Genomic DNA, 15566 nt, shown 5'->3' with positions numbered 1-15566 from the left:
TCGAGCCGGTGAAAAGTTATCGGCAAAACAAGGTCGACCAAGCTTAGTTTCGACCTAGGAGGCCGAAATATCGTCGTAACGTTCGTTGGGAAGCATTTCTAGAACCTCTACATCGACAAAAGGTGGGGGGTGTCATCCCGAAGCAACCGGGTTCCTTTCTATGTCTTAGAACATTATGAAATCTCATCTCTTGCATATGCATAGTAGGATTGCATTGTTATTTTCTTTCCTTATGCTTTCTAAATGATAACCTAGTGTGAGTTGAATACTTGGTAAATTGGATAGGTAAGGATTGGGTCGGAACATTGAATACTATAGTGCTAAAGGAAAGAGATGAACTCGGTGATGATTGGTGATATAATGAGTGGCATATAATTGATATGTGAACAAAACGAGTGGCATTTAATGTAGTGTATTTGACACTAGAGGTTTGTAAACTTAGGGACAGGTGGATTCCCTAGTAAACGACTCGTGAACAAAGAACTTAGTATAGCTAAGCACATATGCATGATTGTCGGAATAGGTGAGTTCCGAGAGAGTTGTTGGCCCTAGTTCATAGGGTGTCCTCACGTAGAGAGGATAGATCAAGCTCACGGTCTGTTATTGGGGTGGTATAGCCATCCGGGGTGGTATAGCCATCCATGTCGTCGAGTACTCCGGAGTGTCGGGCGACGGGGACGAGTTGATGTCCGTAGACAGTCCCAGGTTCGAGAGCAAGTTGAGTCTCCGTACCCTACGGGATGGATATGTGAGGCGAGGGCGAACCCAAGGGATTCGCCAAAGATTGGGTAAATGAAAGAATAGCATTGTCATTAAACATCGCTTATTGGACATGATTTGGACATAGTAGCATGATAGTAAACCCTTATTAAATGATGCATACATTCATTACTTGTGATTATGAGCATAGTAGCATAGTTTTCCTATTATGTCATTTACTACTTTGGATATCTATCTATCTATCTAATTATTACTTTTGCCCACTTGGACCTAGTGGGGAGATCGGCGGAGTTGGCGGACGAACCCACTGAGAACTATGGAAGGTAGTTCTCACCCCACTTCATTACAAGGCTGGGTGCGGGCGCGCCGAGCGAGGATCGCGGCAAAGGCATAGCGCCCGAGCAGTAGATAGCCAGCTTTCCTTTTATGCATTAGAGTACCATTTTGTATCTAGATGCTTTATATGTTGGGAGAGCCACATATGTATTTGAGAAATGATTATGTATTCATTTTGGAAAAGATGTAAATGTAAAACGAATGCAAATGTGATGTAATAGTTAGTAAACTCTCTTTATTTCACTCGTGTATGCTTGTAGATTCTTGCTCTTTTATTGTTGGCACTGGTTGTGCCCGTTGATTGTGTATGTATTGAATTTAATATCCTGGGTGAATTCTTGTACACAATCTCGTTGTTGAGCCTTGGGCGGACAGGGGAGGTGCTGTCCGTTCGGCGTCTGTTCGACGCCCCCGAGCCGTGACAAATTAGTAGCGGTCCCGGGGCGTGACAATATCCCTGTAGTGTGCGAGTTTTCGGATATGTTTTCCCGGAGTTAACGACGATGCCGCCGAAGAGAAGGATTGAGTTCATGATTGATGTGGTTCCCGGAACTGCACCAATCTCGAAGATGCCTTACAGGATGGCACCGGCAGAGCTGAGAGAGTTAAAGGTGCAGCTTGAGAATCTAATGGATAAGGGGGTATGGGAGACCTAGTGTGTCGCCTTGGAGAGCGCCGGTGTTATTCGTGAAGAAGAAGGATGGTTCGCTCAGGTTATGTGTGGATTACCGGGAGCTGAATAAAGTGACCATCAAGAACAAGTATCTCTTGCCTCGCATTGATGATTTGTTTGATCAGCTGTAGGGATCTTGTGTCTTCTCGAAGATTGATCTCCAGTCAAGTTACCACCAGCTGAGGGTGAGGGTCGAGGATGTTCCGAAGACAGCTTTTCGGACTCGGTACGGGCATTATGAGTTCACAGTGATGCCTTTTGGATTGACGAATGCCCCTGCCGCATTCATGGATTTGATGAACAGGGTGTTCAAACCGTTCTTGGATAGATTTGTAGTAGTCTTCATCGACGACATCTTGATTTACTCCCGGAGTGATGCTGAGCATGAGGAGCTTTGATGAGTGAGACAGAGATTGACGCCAGCTCCTATCCTTGCCCTTCCTGTGATGGGCGAAGGATTTGTGATCTATAGTGATACATCGCACAGTGGGTTAGGCTGTGTGCTGATGCAGCATGGTAGGGTAATTGCTTATGCTTCACGGCAGTTAAAGGATTACCAAAAAAATTACCCTACGCATGACTTGGAGCTTGCCGCGGTGGTCTTCGCTTTGAAGTTGTGGCGGCATTACTTGTACGGCAAGCACTGCGAGGTTTTTACTGATCATAAAAGTCTCAAGTATCTGTTCATCCAGAGGGAGCTGAACTGAGGCAGTACCGGTGGTTGGAGTTACTGAAGGACTACGACATTAGTATTCAGTATCGTCCCGGCAAGACAAACGTGGTGGCAGATGCATTGAGTAGGAAGGTAGTGCAGAGCTTGAGTTCGATGATTACATAGCAGAGGCTGTTACTCAAGGAGCTGCAGCGACTGAAGCTCGAGATAATGTCTCCTGGGTCTACTGCAAGACTGATGTCTATGGTCTTGCAGCCCACTCTGTTGGATAGGATCCAAGAGAAATAGAGTGGAGATCCGTACTAGATGAGAATTCGAGAGTAGTTAGAGAGGGGACAGGCAGAGGGCTTTGTAGTGGACAGTTCAGGAGTACTGCGGTACAGTGACCGACTGTGTGTATCTGTGGATTCAGAGATCCGAGCGGATATTTTGAGAGAGGCTCATTGTTCTCCTTATACGGTTCACCCTGGTTGAACCAAGATGTATAAGGACTTGAAGGCACAGTTCTGGTGGAACGGGATGAAGAGGGATATTGGCAGATTTGTGGCTCAGTGTCTGACTTGTCAACAGATAAAGACTGAGCATCAGGTACCTGCTAACAAGCTTCAGAGTCTGTCGGTGCCCGAATAGAAGTGGGAGCAGATCACGATGGACTTCGTCGTGGGACTGCCTAGAGCACAGGGTGGCTTCGATGCTATTTGGGTGATAGTGGACAGACTGACTAAGTCTGCTCACTTCCCACCAGTTTAGACCACTTGGTCTGGAGATAGGCTCGTGCAGCTATACCTGGATTAGATTGTCAGGCTGCATGGTGTGCTGATGTCGATTGTATTGAACCGGGACTCGAGGTTTGTTTCTCATTTCTGGAGGAGTCTTCCGACAGCCTTGGGTACACAGCTACATTTTAGCACGGCATTTCACCCACAGACCGATGGTTAGTCAGAGCAGACCATTCAGACTCTAGAGGACATGCTGAGGGCATGTGTCCTGGACTTTGGAGGAGGATATGGTATTCACATGTAAGACTGGTTGAGTTTGCGTACAACAACAGCTATCAAACGAGCATCCAGATGGCTCCGTTTGAGGCGTTGTATGGACGCAAATGTCGATCCCCTTTGTTTTGGAGTGATGTGGGTGAGAGGAGAACACTAGGGCCTGAGATTCTGCTTGAGACTGAGGAAAAGGTGAGAGTTGTTCGACGACACCTTTTGACAGCCCAGAGCCGCCAGAGGAGCTATGCCGATACCCGAAAACGAGACTTAGAGTTTCAGGTTGGAGATCATGTTTTTCTCAAAGTCTCACCGTCCATAGGGATTCGCAGATTTGGAGTGCATGGGAAGCTCAGTCCGCGCTTTGTAGGCCCTTTTGAGGTATTGGAGCGAGTTGGATCGGTTGCTTATAGGATTGCTCTACTTCCCCGTCTGGCCGGTATTCATGATGCCTTCCACGTCTCAGCATTGACGAGATATGTTTTCGATCCCTCTCACGTGATTAACTTCACTTCACTCGAGATTGGTGAGGATCTGAGATACGAGAAGCGACCGTTGCGGATTCTTGCTCGGGAGACGAAAGAATTGTGCAATCGGGTCATCCCGTATGTAAAAGTACAGTGGAGTAATCACGAGGAGCAGGAGGCGACTTGGGAGCCTAAGACGGTGATGAGAGAGTCCTACTCTTACCTGTTTGAGGTACCGAGCTGAGGTAGGCTTAAGTTTCGAGGACGAAACTTTTTATAGTGCGGAAGAATGTAGTAGCCCTGGAGCTCAGCAGTTGAGGCTTGTCAACACGTCGGGAGAGTGTCGGGACAAGTTCGAGTCACGTTGGCGCAAAATGGAAGCCAAACGGACTCAGTAGGGACGCGAGAGCAGGATGAAGCACTGGAATATGCAAAATGCAGATTTTCTGCTTGTTGTACCGGTACAACCATCAAGGTGTACCGGTATATCTTTCTGTACCGGTACNCGTCCTCGACGTCGCACCGGCGCTGGATTCGCTGTCGATGTGGGTACCTAACTTTCCTTCTTGGATTACTTGAACGCACGGTTTTGAGCTCGCGTGCTGATTTTATTAATTTTTAGCGTTGACCGTCAGTGTTTCGGCTCGTACTCGGCGTAGGAACGTCGGATTTCGATGGGACTTGGTTCGTTGGATTCAGGACTTCAAGAGGAATCCAGAAGTCCTTATTTGCTGGATTTGGTGAAGGTTTGCTAGGTCGTATCCCTATTTCTTTCTGCTGCTGCTGTTTTGGGCAGAATTGATGCTTAATATGGGTTTCTATGTTTAGACCCGTGGAGCGTGTTGTCGCTGGTTCGGGGAGCTGCGCCGAGCTTGACAGGGACTCCGGTGACCTTCTTCACCGTCGGAGATTTGCGATTAAGGCGGGTTAATCATCGGTTTACTCCTAAGTGCCTATATAGTCGATATGTAATTGTGGAATTATCTTGTGTGGCGCAATTGCTCGGTTCATTGATTTAGTATCTAATCTGAATTGGAGCTGTGTTATTATCTTTGGATATATATATACATGTTGGACTTGGATAAGACTTAAGAGAAAACTCGCGATTATGATCGTCATATATTTAAACTACCTGATTTAGCCCTAGGGGCCGTTGTATTATTTCATACTGTAGCAGTATCCTTATAGTGAGTATTCCAGATAGTTTAGTTTTCAGTTACGCTCGTGCCGGGATGCCGAGTATATTTTTACAGTAGCGTTCAGGCTGTTCCGGACTGTTGGGTGCCGTCGGGGTTGACGGTGGACCCGGATCGCCATTTTGGCGTCGGATTGTGCCGAAGGCACGTGACTTGTGGTTGTTAGGCCAGTTGGACCGGTTACTTGACTTTAGCGTGTGAGAGCCGATTGAGCACGGCAGAGACACTTGTAAACTCGTGGGTCGCGCCCGCGAATGCAATTCCGGAATGAGGTTTTATTGCGATGAGGTCGCAGTTTCTGTTGTAGAGTTCTCGAGCCGGCCACCCTCGAGGTGGTGTACGGTGTAGCTGGAAACAGGCATGGTGGGTCCATTTGGGCAGCCCGGGTGAGCTAGTTAGTGACGTCTTTTTCTCTACCTTTAGTCCTGTCGGACCTTGTTACGTGGACTGACTACTCTTGAGATACGATGTAGTCTAATTAGGCGAGACGGGTGTATTCACAGTCTCGAGAGAGTTTTCTCTACCAGTTCCTCTTGGGATACGGCGTAACCTGATTAAACAGGACGGGTGTATTCACAGTTCCTAGAGGATGTTTCTCCATCGGTTACTCACGGGGTAGTATTCGGGTTCGCTTCGACAGGCCGGGACGGGTGTATTCACAGTCCCCAGCGAGATTGGGTCAGGATTGACATCTACTACAGTTGGTTAGAGTAGAGCATGATACTGTAGTGGCTTTTAGCTGTAGTCTCCTTTCAGCTTTTTCTACTATCTTTGCCTCCTTCTGTAGACTTAGTGGGTAGACCGACGGTGTTGAGGGCGGCACCCACTGAGGACTACTTATTTTTACAGTAGTTCTCACGCTCAGTTGTTACTCTTCTTTTGCAGAGCCATCGGTTCGGACTGCTGCATCGTCCGAGGCTGATCGTGGCAAGGGCGTCGCGAGCTAGAGCCCTACCCGATGAGTCGCCGAGATAGAGGATACCCTGCTGCAGGTAGTTGTATTTTATTTTCAGTTCATGTACATACAGATGTTTTAAATCGCTGGAGCGAGTACTTTTGTACCCTGATACTATGTATGTATATGTAACTTGCTTTCTGTTCTACTTGTTTAGTTTCATAGCAGCTCTATACTACTGGTTGTAGTATTGTATGTTTTATAGTTACAGCTACGCTTCGTATACAGGGAAAATTCTTTATATACGGCGGATTTGTCGGCGTGCCCGGGGAACGTGTAATCCAGGGCGTGACACTATTACCTACCTCAAATCCAACATACAGTAGAAAGAATTCAGTAGGGATCATCCAATACTCCTCTTCACTCGATAGTAGCACTATAGCACCATGTATGCCTCCAAGATCCTAAGCAGAAGAGAAAACCTTTTGGGCCCTCCTAAGGTAAGCCCTAGTTCTTGCCAAGGAGAAATGGAGGAAGAAAAAAGACCAAAAAAAAAGTCTATTCAGCTAAAATGTGAAAGGGGCTAGAAAGTTGGCATATTTATAGGACTGCATAAATTTGAGACTTTTTGCGAGATGTCGAAAATTCGTTTTAGTGAAGAGGTTTAGTTTTAGTGAAAAAGTCTTCGATCCGGTTTGTCCGGAATACTAACGATTAATCGTGAAGATCTCTCAAGACTTGACTCAACCTAAATAAAACCGCGTTTTACCTGTGCTTTTCTCTGATTTTTATTTGAGTTGACATTGTATTAGTCTTTACTAAGATCTACTAGCTTCTACAACACCCGGGAATCTTCACGACTTGAGTCCTCTATCTCCCTAAGCCTCCTAAGCCTACCACTTGGTCTCCGGACTTTTAAGACCTACCTCCTAGATTTGCGGTTTTACATAACATCTACCTGGGTTTTATCACTCAGTGATGAGTGTGCTCCTACGCCCGAGAGCTTTCATGATGTCCGCGGATTATTAAATCTATTCACGTTGACTCAACGTTTTATTTCATCACATGTCCACTCAGTGAAGCACTATAAACATACAGGTTTCAACTCAACCGTCTTAATACTATTAAAACCAACCAGCTCATGTTTGACCCCTGTGGACTTTGAGAGCCTGACATTCCAAAGTCTACGAGCTAACACCAAGGCCCACGAGCTTAATTCAAGTCTAACTCCAACTAGACGATAAAGAAACTCCTGAAAAAGCGATAATANATGTCAATAGGTATGGATATCCGAAATATTATCCGAATCCAAATCCGAATAAATTATATATATATATATATATATATATATATATATATAAAATTTATTTTTATTTATTTATACAATATATAAAATATTTAATAATTTTTATTCCTTAGATTTTCATCCAACGGTATAAATTTTTAAAACCCGCTGGGTTCAGGTTCGGGTTTCGAGTTTTTGGTCGGATATGGATATGGTATGAATTTTTAAAATCCGTCGGGTTCGGATCCGGGTTTGGATTTTAATTTGGTTTTCGGGTTTTTCTAAAAAAGAGAAGAAAAGGAATACAAATTTTCTATTCATCTTTTTAATATACAAAAAATACGTACTAAATACAGTAAACCATTAACCGTGTTTAGACACAGTGAATGATTTACCGTGTTCAACTTAACACACGGGCCTCGGCCCTGCCCACGTGGCCCTGACGTGACAGGCCTAATGCCATTTTTGCAAATTAAATTTTGACAGAGCTATTTTTAAAATAAAAATTTTCTAGGGGACTAAATGCAAAAAAAACCCCATTATTTATTTTCCTACTTAAAACTCCCAATTAAAGAGATTGATAAAACCCGACAATCATTGGTTTAAGGATTAATGTAGAGGTTACAATCCTTGTGTAAACTTCGCATTTCTCTAACTTTATTCTAGCTAGTGAGAGATTTAGCAAGATTCCCTCAAAAACTAATTAGTTAGAAATTAAACATTGAATATTTATATTATCCCAACTCAATAAATTTTAGTATTTTTATTCTAGTTTATTTTTATCCATTAAATTATTTTACATTATTTTATTTTTTTTTAAAAAAATTTTGTTAGTTTAATTGTCTTGACAACATTCAACGATAATAATAATTGTGGTATTCCTAGAGCTCAGCAGTTGAGGTTTGTCGATACGTCGGGAGAGTGTCAGAACAAGTCCGAGTCGTGTTGGCGCGAAATGGACGTCAAACGAACTCAGTGGGGACGCGAGAGCAGGATGTAGCACTGGAATCTGCAAAATACAGATTTTCTGCTTGTTGTACCGGTACAACCATCAAGGTGTATCGGTACATCTTGCTGTATCGGTACAACCATCGAGATGTAACCAGTACATTGCACCAGTTTCCGCGCAGTTGCTCTCGGGTTGTCATTTGTACCGGTACAAATGCACGTGTACTGGTACACCTGAGTAGGTAAGGGACTTTTTAGTCTTTTCTTCCCTCGTTGTTGTCACCCACCTTTGTCTCCTCTTATATAAAATAAAGAGATCAGAGAAGAGGTTGCTGGTGCTCTCTCTCTCTCTTCTTCTTGTGCTCGGTTGTACGTGGTGGAGGAGCTCGGTAGGAGTTTGAGTGTCGCCGACGTCACGCCGCGGTGCCGTTAGAGCGTGTCTTCGTCGTCGTAGCGCTGCGGGGAGGCCGGGCGAAGGTGCGATTCCGCCGTTCTCGACGTCGCGCCGGATTGGGATTAGCTATCGAGGTAGGTTAATCGTCGGTTTGTCTTCTAAGTATATAGATATGGTTGGCATGTGTCGTTGTAACTTTTTGCATATCCTATTTGCTCAATTCATGGATATATTTCGCGTTTCTTTTACAAAATCTGAATTGGAGCCTAGTTTTACTATATCTACTTACACATATGTAGTATCCTAGGTGGGCTAATAGGGAGTTGGTAAAGGGTCTTTTGGTCCTTTACCAATCCTTATCAGCCCACCGCCTTAATTAGAGGTGGCAGGCTATTGGGATTGCTAATTTAAGTTTCTCTCTCTCTAGCTTGAGCTATTCGTGGTGGAGAGCACGGTGGAAGATTGGAGCAACGTCGACGTCGCGTCGCGGAGCCGCTCGAGTGTGCGTCTGTTGCCGTAGTGTCGCGAGGAGGCCGGGCGAGAGTGTGTTACTGCCGTCCTTGACGTCGCACAGATATTAGGGTCGTTGTCGAGGTGGGTGTGCCGTCAAATTGCCTCTTTATTTCCAAGTTTCTTCAAATTCGAGCTAGGTGCTGTTCATGCAGATTTCTAGCGTCGATCGTTGGCGTTTCGGCTCGTACTCGACGTAGGAGCGTCGGATTTTGACGAGATTTGATTCGTTGGATTCAGGACTTCGAGAGGAATCCATGAAGCCCTTATTTACTAGATTTGGTGAAGGTTTGCTGGGTCGGAATTTTTTTTTTCTCTGCTGCTGTTTTTGAGGCAGAATTGATGCTTATTGCCGGATTCTACGTATAGAGTTGGCGGGAGCTTGACTTCGGGCCTTTGGAGGTTTTCGGTGATCCAGCCGGGCATTCCTTTGCTTCGGGACTTCCTCTCTGCCAGGGATTAGCTCGCGAGGTGGGTTATATCGGTTTATTCCTAAGTATCGTATTAGTCGACATGTATGATTTTCAGTTTTGTATATCATGTGTAGCTCAATTTCGTCAATTATATCTTGATGAAATCCGATTTGAGAACATGATTAGTAAACCCTAAATATACATGTTGGACTTGGATTTGACTTAGGAGAAAACGCGATAACGATCGGCACATGTAAACTACTTGATTTAGCCCTAGGGGCCGTTGTATTATTTTATACTGTTGTAGTATCCTCATAGTGAGTATTTCAGGTAGTTTAGTTTTCAGTTACGCTCGTGCTAGGATGTCGAGTGTATTTTTACAGTAGCGTTCAGACTGTTCCGGATTGTTGGGTGCCGTCGGGGTTGACGGTGGACCCGTATCGCCTTTTTGGCGTCGGATTGTGCCGATGGCACGTTACCTGTTGGTTGTTAGACCAGTTTGAGTTGGTTACTGGACGTTGGCTTTCGAGAGCCTGATTGAGCTTGACAGAGATACGCTGCATACTCGGTTGGGTAGCTCCCACGAGTGCCACTCTGGAGACGGGCGCTGTGCTTTCGCGTTGGTGTCGCTCATGCCGGTTGGACTTGCTTTCCACGGACTAGTAGTGTGGAGGTAGTTGGATAGTCACAACTGGGCAGGGACAGGTGTGTTCACAATCCCAGGGACGGGTATACTTACAGTCCCGATTGGATTGGGTCAGATTTGATATTTCCTACAATTGGTTAGTGTAGAGCATGATAGTGTAGTGATTCATAGCGGTAGATTTTATTCCTGCGTTTACTACTATCCTTACTCCCTTCTGTAGACTTAGTGGGTGGACCGATATTGTTGAGGACGGCACCCACTGAGGACTACCTGTTTTTACAGTAGTTCTCACGCCCTGTTGTTACCCTCTATTTTTGCAGAGTCACCGTCGTCGGCTGCTGCTGTCGAAGATTAGGATCGAGGCAAGGTCGTCACGAGTTAGAGCCCTACCAAACATGACGAGCTAGAGGTACCCCTACTGCAGGTAGATGTTTTGTTTTGAGTTCATGTATATAGTATATTTAACTCGCCAGTGCGAGTACTCTGTACTTTTGGTATTGGACTATATATATGGAACTCCGTTTGTTTGGCTTCTGTTTACTCTAGCAGCTCTATACTACTGTTCGTAGTATTGTATGGTTTACAGGTACAGCTGTCGCTTCGTATAGAGGGAAAATTTCTTTGTATACGGCGGATTTGTCGGCGTGCCCGGGAAACGTGTAATCCGGGGCGTGACAACATATTGGACTTGGATATGACTTAGGAGAAAACCTGCGATTTGAACCTGTCACATGCTTAAACTATCTGATTTAGCTCTAGGAACCGTTGTTAGATTGTATCGTCGCAGTTTCAGCGTGGCGGATATCCCAAGTAGTTTAGATAGCTGTTACGCTCGTGCTGAGATGCCGAGTTTATTTTTGCAGTAGCTTTCAGACTATTCCAGACTGTTGGGTGCCGTCGAGATTGACGGCAGACCCGGATCGCCGTTTTGGCGTCAGATTGTGCCGAGGGCAAGTGAATTGTTGGTTGTTAGACCAGTTAGACCCGGTTACTTGACTTTAGCCTGTGAGAGCCTGATTGAGCTCGACAGAGACACGCTTACATACTCGGTTGGGTCGCGCCCATGAGTGCCACTCCGGAGTCAGACTTAGTGCTTTTGCGTTGATGTCGCTGATTACTTGCTATCCATGAACTGCTTAGTCGTGAAGGTAGCGTTGGCTTAGACATGCGGGACGGGTGTATTCACAGTCACAGGGACAGGTATGCTTACAGTCTCAGGGACAGGTATGCTTACAGTCTCAGGGACAGGTATGCTTACAGTCCCCAGTGAGATTGGGTCAGGATTGACATCTACTACAGTGGTTAGAGTAGAGCATGATAGTGTAGTGGCTTTTAGCTGTAGTCTCCTTTCAGCTTTTCCTACTATCTTTGCTTCTTCCTGTAGACTTAGTGGGTGTACCGATGGTGTTGAGGGCGGCACCAATTGAGGACTACTTGTTTTTACAGTAGTTCTCATGCCTAGTTATTACTCTTCTTTTGCAGAGCCATCGGTTCCAGCTGCTGCATCTTCTGAGGCTGATCGTGGCAAGGGCGTTGCGAGTTAGAGCCTTACCCGACGAGTTGCCGAGATAGAGGATCCTTTGCTGCAGGTAGTGGTACTTTTATTATTTTTGAGTTCATGTACATACAGATGTCTTAACTCGCTGGAGCGAGTACTTTTGTACCCTGATACTATGTATGTATACGGAACTTACTTTCTGTTCTATCTGTTTAGTTTCATTGCAGCTCTATATTACTGGTTGTAGTATTGTATGTTTTACAGTTACAGCTACGCTTCGTAAACAGGAAAAATTCTTTGTATACGGCGGATTTGTCGGTATGCCCGAGGAACGTGTAATCCGGGGCGTGACAATAGTAAAAAAATTCTTCATGTTTTTTAGAAAACAAGCAAATATTCACAAATGTCTGATTACCTGAATATTTGTCCAAATTATTTATTAATACATAGAAGTTAATAAACATTTTATAAAATTAATAAACATTTTAAAAACTACAAATAACTTTTAAATTAATTAACTAATTTAAGTATTTTCGCCATAATCAATGCCAGTTATTATAACAAATTTGATAAAAAAAATTTTGAGTAGTTGCATAAAAATTTTACACATTAATATTCTTATTAGTACTTTGTTCTTATATTTTATTTCATTAATGGGTGATGAAAGTCTGTGTGAATGGAATATATAGGGACTTACATAATATCAAATTTATCATCAATATCTTCATATGTATAATATATCTATGCTAATGCTCATAAAAGTTATAGCTAATATGTTAAATAAATATAGTCAAATTAATGGTTGCAGAATTTAAAGGACAAATAAAGGTCGGTGGGAACGTCATCTCATGCGCGAGAAATTAAGGAATGTTATGTTAATTTCGTTAAGGATGGGAAAGAGTTGGAGCCGAGATTTGCTATAACTTGAGAAAGTTCATAATTACCTCTAAAAATATAGTATAGTTAAACTATACCATACCGATTGAAAAATAATTCTATGAAGCGTTTGTTTGGAAGAAAAAAAAATATGACGTAATTTTTGGAGTATAATTATACTATACTCCAAAAAATGAAGTAAACTTAAAATCCACTTTAACCAAAAATTATATTTATATTTTAAAATTTAAATTATTTGTTAATTAAAATATAAATTTTAAATTTGTACATTTTGAAATTTAAAAATTTTATTTTAGTTCAAATTTAAATTTAGATTATTAAATTTTGAAATAAAATTTAAAAAATATTAATTTATGCAAACATCAAAAAAATTTGCCAACAGCTTTTCAAAATCACTTATAGAAAAAATCACATCTATTTAAACCTGTAAACGCTTCAGCTTTAGCAAAATCACTTCCAAATCAAAATCACTTTTCAAAGCTAGGCCAAACAGGCCTTATGATTGGCTATTTAGCCTTCTAGAGGAGTTTGAACTGAGTTGGATTTATTTTGGCGCAAAATGGGACACGAAAAGAGACTAAAAATAAACTCACTGTACACTAACAGAAATGATTCTAGATGATCGAAGATGTTGTGGGCCTTAGAATGTGCTGAAACTCAGAGATAGAGGGATTCGGAGGATTCGGATGGTGACCCAGAGCCTGAAAATTCTGGATGGAGGATCTAAACGCCCAAGAATGTATTGTAGATGGACCCAAATAGTGAAGTCACTAGACTCAACGAGGATGCGGGCTCGAACAGTACTACAGGCGCCTAATAATTTAGATAAGTGCCAACAGATTGCCAAAATAAAAGTAGTGTAAGGTGAGTTCCTTCGTGTATTTGTATGTCCAAAGTTGAGTTGGCAGAATTATGATAATTTGGTGTCGAGTACAAACGGGGACACCTGAAACTCTCGGACATGTAGGTTCAGATGCTCGAGTTGTGGTTTCCGCGCGGTGCTCGAATTAGATTCAGATTGAGTGTTGATCTGCTATTTCTTGAGAGACTTTTTCAGCTATTATTGCAGTCCTAAAAATATGCAACTTCCTGCTCCCTTTCACTTTTGCTGAATAGACCTTTTTTTTTTGGTCTTTTTTCTTATCCCTCCATTTCTCCCTGCAAGAACTAGGCTTTTACGTTAGGAGGCCCAAAAGGTTTCTTGCTGCTTGGATCTTGAGGCATTACATGGGCTATAGTGCTACTATCGAGTGAACGAGGAGTATTGGATGATCCTACTGAATCTTTTACCTGTATGTTGGATTTTGAGGTAGTAATAGTGTCACGGCCTCTGGATTACACTTCCGCGGCCCCGCCAAATCCGCGTATATAAAGAATTTTCCCTGATACGAAGGCGTAGCCTGTAACTATGAAACATAAATACTTACAACCAGTAGTATAACTGCTATGAACTAAACAAGTAAGACAAAAGCAACGTACATATACATACATAGTATCAGGGTACAAAAGACTCGCCGCCGATTTAAAAATCTGTCATGTAACATGAACGAAAATAAAATAACTACTGCAGCAGGTGGTATCCTCTATTCTCGGCGAACTCATCGGGGTAGGCCTCTAGCTTGCGACCGCCCTTGCCGACGTATCAGCTCCTCGGACGATCCTGCAGGCAGTCCGAACCGATGGCTCTGCAAAAGAAGAGTAACAACTGAGCGTTTGAGAATACTGTAAAATAGTAGTCCTCAGTGCGAGTCCGCTCAACACCGTGGGTCTACCCACTAAGTCTACATAAGGAAGCAAAGAATGATAGAAAGGAAATGGAACTACAGCTAAAAGCCACTACACGTATCATCCTACTCTAAACTACTGTAGTAGATGTCAATCCTGACCATCTCGACTGGAGGTGGAAATCACCCGTCCCCGTCCTGTCGAGGCGAACCGACATATACCCGGAGTACAGATGGAGAAACATCCGTCTGGAACTGTGCAATACACTACCTGTCTGTTAATCAGGTTACCCGTAATCCCAAGAGGAACTTGGTAGAGACAACTCTATTCGAGACTGTTGTGAATACACCGTCTCGGTCATATTGACACATCGTATCAAGATAGTCAGTCCACTAAACAAGGCCGACAGGCTAAAGGTAGAAAAAGACGTCACTAACTATCTCAGCCCGGCTGCCTCATAATGACCCACCATGACTTTTCCGCTTACAGCTACACCACTCGGGGTGGCCGTGGCTGGCAGAACATCTACAACAGACACTGCGACGCTATCGATAGAACCTCATTCCGATTGCATTGCAGGCGCGACCCACGAGTTTACAAGGTGTCTGCGTGCTCATCGGGCTCTCACACGGCTAAAGTCAAGTAACCGCGGTCCACTGGCCTAACAACCAAAGTTCACGTGCCTCGCACAATCCGACGCCAAAATGGCGACCGGTCCACGTCAACCCGACGGCACCAACAGTCGGAAACGTCTGAAAGCTACCGAAAATAGCTCGGATCACCCAGCACCTGACGTAACAACTATCTAAACGTACGCTGGGGTATCGTCATACTGATATTGCGACGATACAATCTGAACAACGGCTCCTCAGAGCTAAATATAGTTATCGAAAGCAATGTGTACAGGTTCAAATCGCAGTTTTCTCCTAAGTCATATCTCAGTCCAACATGTGGCAAGTAGATATAGTTAAACTAAGCTCCATTTAAGATTTTGTAAAAGAACACAAAATCCATGAGATGAGCAAATATGAATATGCAAAGCGTACAACAAACACACGCTGACTATATTCTATATACTTAAAGACAAACCGCGATTAACCCACCTCGATAGCTAATCCCAATCCGTAGCGCGACGTCAAGAATAGCAGAATCGCACCCTCACCCCGGCCTTCCTGCACGCTACGGACGACGAAGACATGGCTCGAACAGCACGCAGCGGCGTCAACGTCGATGACTGAACAACTCACCTGAGATCCTCCCACACGCAACAAGCTGAGAGAGAGGGAGAAAGAAAGAGGCAG

General features: G+C 43.8%; 1 long non-coding RNA gene across 1 annotated transcript; it reads left to right on the top strand.

Moving 5' to 3' along the window:
* Window positions 8569-9330, top strand: LOC109722055. The gene is made up of 3 exons (XR_002219373.1): window positions 8569-8710; window positions 9004-9170; window positions 9242-9330. It is a non-coding gene; the product is annotated as an uncharacterized LOC109722055 (long non-coding RNA).

Source organism: Ananas comosus, linkage group 16 (assembly GCF_001540865.1).
Source record: "Ananas comosus cultivar F153 linkage group 16, ASM154086v1, whole genome shotgun sequence".
Taxonomy (NCBI): Eukaryota; Viridiplantae; Streptophyta; class Magnoliopsida; order Poales; family Bromeliaceae; genus Ananas; species Ananas comosus.
The sequence above is the reverse complement of the archived record's forward strand: the minus strand, read 5'-3'. Positions and strand labels throughout refer to the sequence as shown.